The sequence below is a fragment of the Temnothorax longispinosus genome, chromosome 5, assembly GCF_030848805.1.
Source record: "Temnothorax longispinosus isolate EJ_2023e chromosome 5, Tlon_JGU_v1, whole genome shotgun sequence".
NCBI lineage: Eukaryota > Metazoa > Arthropoda > Insecta > Hymenoptera > Formicidae > Temnothorax > Temnothorax longispinosus.
Genome location: NC_092362.1, coordinates 13,326,840 through 13,333,343, shown reverse-complemented (window position 1 = coordinate 13,333,343; position 6,504 = coordinate 13,326,840).

Genomic DNA, 6,504 nt, shown 5'->3' with positions numbered 1-6,504 from the left:
TAAAGTAGGAGTAGACATATAGAAAAATGGTAGGAAAATGGCAAATAACATTTTTGTTTCATTAGAATAGTCAGATGAAGAAAACTTAACTTTTTATTTTCTTAAAGGATTTGCAGCTTATTCCGGCGGCAGCAAATATCACATTTCCATAGCTTATTATACTTACTGTAGTTATCGCATAATATGCAACTTATTACTAAACGCGAAGAGCTCAAAATAGGCAAGATTCTTTGTGTTCAGTTTAATTAAAGAAGTTTCTTATGCTTATCCTTTTACTATTTTCAATATCCAACTTTGTTCATCTTTTCTCCAATATTACGTATATTTTGTTTATATCATGTACTAATAGTATTTTACAAAGAGTGCAATATAATGTTATCAAAATTATCAAATATTTTATTATAAACTGCGAATTTAAACAGCGCATCAGAAAAGTGATAAAAAAAAATAAACTCATTGCACTAAAAAAAATTTATCTATATTTAATAATTGTTTAACTCTATAACTAATAATTTTGTTGACTCTCTCTCTCTCTCTCTCTCTCTCTCTCTGTTTAATTATTTCAATGACTCCTTCTAGAATTATTATTAGAACATTATATATCTATATGTAAATTAATAGGCCTTAATATGAATTTTATATTTACGAATAAATCAAATTTGAGGGACAAAATTTGCGGCAAAATAACAGAAAATTAATAAATACAATTTATATATTTCTCTTTCGGTCTATTTTTAGATAGGCAACATACACAGTAAAAAATAAAATGTAATTATAACATTTTTTACACGTCCCAGAAAGTCCACTCTAAATTTTAAGTTAAAATTACTTATTCATCGTGTGTTACTTGTTGACAAATTAGAAATGTTAATTAATTGACACTAACTTTTATATTTGTTCTTTTGACTTTAAGTACCTACACAGTAAAAAATCGTGCGTCCAAATTTTAAAATTTTCTTGTGTTACCAAGATTTGACTATTATTTCAATGTAAAATTAACATACAACAGCTATGTTATTATTTTCGTAACATTTTTATGTGTTATATTTATGTCAACGTGATAACTAACATTTTATGTATGTCATTTAGAAATTGAATATTATTTTGAGTTTTTTTAACATAATTATTTCAAAAAATCAACACGTCTTAAAGTTATTTTAACATAAACAAAAGTTAAAGTAAATTTTCAAATAATCGTAAACTTTGACATATAAAATAATCAAATTTACTAAAATATGTGTTAATATAACTCAAAATAAAATGTATAATATACATTTCGTAAGAGTTACATTAAATCAGACGAAGCAAAGTGTTATATCGACATTTTGTACAAGTTATTTTTACATTATACAGTTAAAAGAACACATATAAATGTAAAATATAGTGTCAATAAATTAACATTTCTAATTTGTCAACAAGTAACACACGATGAATGAGTTATTTTAACATAAAATTTAGAGTGGACTTTCTGGGACATTTGAAAAATGTTACGATTAACATTTTATTTTTTACTGTGTATAATGTAATAATAACAGACAAGCTAAGTGCGAGGTTCGTGCTCTTAGCGGTTTCTGCTGATTGGCTAGCATTCGAATAAACAATTATTTCAATTTAAGAGAAATGTTGTTTTGAATATTTTACTGGTTAATATTATAGTTTCTCGTGTAATACATTTAATGTAATTCTTACGAAGTGTATATTTTATTTTGAGTTATATCAACATTTCAGTAATTAAAATAAACGCTTATTTTTCAAGTTATATTAACACATAATATTAATTATTTTAACTTGAATTATGTGTAATTGAAACATTTGATTTTAATATATTTAATTATTTTGTATGTCAAAGTTTACGATTATTTGAAGATTTACCTTCACTTTTGTTTATGTTAAAATAATGTTAAGACGTGTTGATTTATTAAAATAATTGTGTTAGAAGAACTCAAAATAATATTTAATTTTTAAATGACATACATAAAGTGTTAAGTTATCACGTTGACATAAATGTAACACAAGAAAATTTTAACATACGGACCGATAGGTATGTAGGTACACACGATTTTTTTACTGTGTATAAATACACAGTACAGTTTCTCATAATTTTTTCGGAAATTTTCAAATTATAGATTTATAGGGCCAAAAATATCATGTTACTCTCTTGCTTTCAATGACGTTGCATTTTCTCATTCTAGTCTAGGGCTGCGTTCCAGAATCACGCTCGAGTGTTGTTCTATCTTTGTTACTTACGGAAAGTTGAACAAGGACAGAGCATAGTGCTAAGGCCGGTATTCATAATCAGATCTTATTTCAAGACCGTCTTAAGTAATATCTTAAGATGCTAATACGGCTCTGTGATTGGTTAATGACATCTTAAGATTGTACTTAAGACGGTCTTAAATATAAGAACCGACTATGAATACTGGCCTAAGAGCGTGGTTCTAGAACGCAGTCTAGGGCCGGTATTCATAGTCGGATCTTAAATTTAGACCGTCAAGTACGATCTTAAGATGTAATGAACCAATCACAGAGCCATATAAGCATCTTAAGATATTACTTAAGACGGTCTTGATTGAAATAAGATCCGACTCTGAATACAGCGGCCTAGGAACAGTATATCTTATACCTATATAAGGTTTATATCTGTCTCCGAGTTTTGAATGCATGCACGTTTTTGGGAAACCAATGCAGAAGAAAATAGGTATATAGATACAAAGAAACCTTACTTTTCTCTTGCCAACAATACATAAATGTTGCGAAATTATTTTTCTTCAAGTAAAAGGTTCCAAGTAAGGGTTATCCCATTTCACTTATTGTTAATATTTCTTTTCAATTTGATGATTTCACATATTTCACGTGTTTATTTATTTGCTAGTTAAATGTAAATAAATTCTGATGCTTGTTATTTGTAAGTCTATGCGCTGTTTGTTAAAGATTGCGTTATTATGCGGAAAATAAATAAAAAAATAAATATTTATTCATTTTGCACAATAATGTAAAAAGTAAATTAATTAGTAAAAATAAACACATATATGTAAATATAAAAGAGATGATGTATGCATAAGCTAAACTCAATTTTTTCACAATTTCTGTTCGATAATAATTATCGACTAAATTATCATTAGAATGCAATGTTATTTTATATAGCTTTTCGTGCGCGGGACTTGTCAAAAGCTGATTTAACGTAATTAAGACAAACATTTCACTTAGGCCTTTAATACACGGGATCGGTATATATTTCTAAACGTCGAAAGTCTTAACGTTCGTATTATCACTAGCACTAAGGCCGGTATTCATAGTCGGTTCTTATATTTAAGACCATCTTAAGTACAATTTTAAGATGTCATTAACCAATCACAGAGCCGTATTAGCATCTTAAGATATTACTTAAGACGGTTTTGAAATAAGATCTGATTATGAATACCGGCCTAAGTGTATTATTGTTTCCGAGTTCTCTTAATCTTCTGTTAACGTGTTTGTTAATTAATTGTATCGGAAAACAGTTATTTAAAAGATACCTTTAATAATTTCAACGTTAGAGCTATAAAACTGTTCGTCAGAAAATAAAATTACGCGATTAACAAGACTCCTTATATTTTTGCGAGTAGCTGGAAAAGTAATTAATATATACACGTATCGGCCCGAAACAGTGAGTTTTCGGTACCAATTAGTCAATAACTTATTGCCATTTCTAATGACTGTTGTGTCCAAGAAATTAATAGATTTATGTACTTTAGATTTTGAATTTCATATTCATGAATGAATAAAATTTAAGGCACAAAACTTGTTGCGGAAAAATAACATAGAAATAAAGAAGTAAATATTATATACAATTTGTATAATTTTCTGTTCCGATATATTTTTAAATAGGTAACATATATAAATATAACATATATAAATATAGTTTTTGAAATTTTTTTCGGAAATCTCAAAATTATAGATTTAGGACCAGAAATATCATGTTACTGTTCTTTCTCGATGACGTTGCATTTTAGGAATAGTATTACGTGTACCTATATATAGGTTTGTTAAAGATTATTGCGTTATTATGCAAACAATAAATAATCTAAATAAATATTTATTTATTTTTGCATAATAATGTAAAAAATAAATAAATTAATAAAAATGAACACATATATGTAAGTATAAAAGAGATGTATGCATAAACTAAACTCAATTATCCTACAATTTCTGTTTGATACTAAATTATCATTAGGATGCAGTTATTATTTATATAGGTTTTTGCGCGCGGGATGAAAATATCAAGAAGTTAATTGTTAACATTTCTTAAATACGTCTAAAATATAATTTAAATTCTTTTTTAAGATTAAATTTGTATTGTGTAGCATAAACAATTTAGCATTAATTAACATCAGATAATTGCAATAAATATCTCTGACAATAAGTAATAGTCGCTCAATTATTATCGCTAAATAAGAAAGTTTAGCAGCGAATTTTATTATAATCATAATGTCGTATCTTGAAAAGTTGCAACTTGATATCTTACAAGCAGAAGAGTGTTTATTTTTCTCTCGAAATAAAGAATTGAAACTTAATTGTGGGTTGATAAGAGAGGTGACGTTACGACTGTCTTATGCACTTCTACGCTAAAATTTGTTCGCGCGCACTGATAAAAAAATTGATGATATTTGCGACTACAATTACATAGTAAAATAATTATGGTACACTAGAAAAAAAATTATTGCCTTCAACAAAACTGTTTAGTTAAGACGTTTTTAACAGCAACCAAATATCTGTTTTATAACAAAATATTTAGTTACTTCTGTTAAATGTATTTTTCTAATTTGTTCTGCGGACTAAATGATTTTGTTCTTAGACTTCACATACAAAAATTAAAGATTTTAGTTATTTACCCGTAAAAATTACTAGTAATGAAATTTTCTTTTACATAAAATAAAATAATGCCCAATAAGTACAATTTTATTTTTCTATGCATTAAAATTTAAACTTTATGTACTAACAGAATATTATAATACTTGCAATATACATTACCAAATTGCAATATACATTACACATGTAAAGCAATTTACATTACCAAACGCTTTGTTCTCTATAACAAAATTCATATAGTTAAAGATTTTTGGTTGTTATAACAAAAGCATTACGTTATAAGAACAAAATATAAACAACAAAGATATTTATTTACAACAACTGAACAGTTTTGTTGGGCATATTTTAACCAAATTATTTTGTCGTTACAAGATTTTGGTTCGTACAACAAAACATTTTTCCTAAGTGTAGGGATTACTATTTTACAGTTATTATTGCTATAATATTAGTAAATATAATCTTACACTGAGAAAAAAATTGTTGCAGGACAACAAAAAAATTATAGTGGTGGCAACTATAAATTATAGTTAAGTTATGATAACTGCAACGATTTTTTTCTCAGTGTAAGGTTAAATTTACTAATATTATAGCAATAACAACTATCAAATAGTAACCCCTACCATAATTATGTTACTACGCAATTGTAGTCCCAAAAATATCAACAATTTTTTTATCAGTACGTTCCAACGCTTAACTGCAGAAAGGCATTCTAAAGTTTTGCATTAATTTAAAGTAACATCGAAAACATTTAATAATCTGCGGGCGGTATTGAGCCGAGTAGGGGCGGGTTATTGCAAACCGAGTGGTTAATTTTCACATGTTTTTAAACACTTTAAAAATTATTGTCGATACTCAATCAAAATTATGCGTCCCTCCAAATTTTGCGCCCTACGCTGGAGCATACATTGCGTACTCCCTAGCAACAGCTGCCTAGTAACAGCACTAGTATATATGTATGTGTGACCAGTGTGACCTTTAAGATTTGCAGTCAGTGAAGAGGGTTTTGATCCCGTCTCTACCTGTCGATAGACAGAATCCGTTACGAAGGTAACAAGGTAGCGGGTGAAAATTTGCCATTATAGAAAAAGCTACTGTACTTGGAAAAAAAAACCATAAAACTATAGCAATTACTATAATATTTACTATCGTGTACTTTTTTGCAACTATATTAGTCTTTCTGTAATATTTTTCCGTGAGGGTGGTGATTTAAAAAAGTGGTTGTTATAGTAACTGTCGAATAACTGAGAGTATACATTATCTTTTTTATGAATACTAGACACTACAGACGCGCGCTTCGCGCGCGCTATTTAGCTTTAACATTATGCTATTACTATTACACTATTAACTCCTTGAAACACACAACTGTCAAAATATACAATGACAGCTGCAAATGAAGTAAGCGCAGCAAGAGAACCAATTGGCATCGCGGAAAAGCGACAACAATAAACTTCACATCTCCTTTTTAGAAGAGGATTGTAGTAATAATGTTGGAATGTTTTGTGCTGCATGAATGATGACTTGTTGGGGTAAAATTATATATTTTTTTTGGTTAAATCAATTCTTTTCTTTATCAAGAGACACGGTAGTGTCTCGCGCCAAGTACACGCGGAGCGAGACCGACCGTGACTCTTTTACGCGACGCGACGGGTTGCGAGT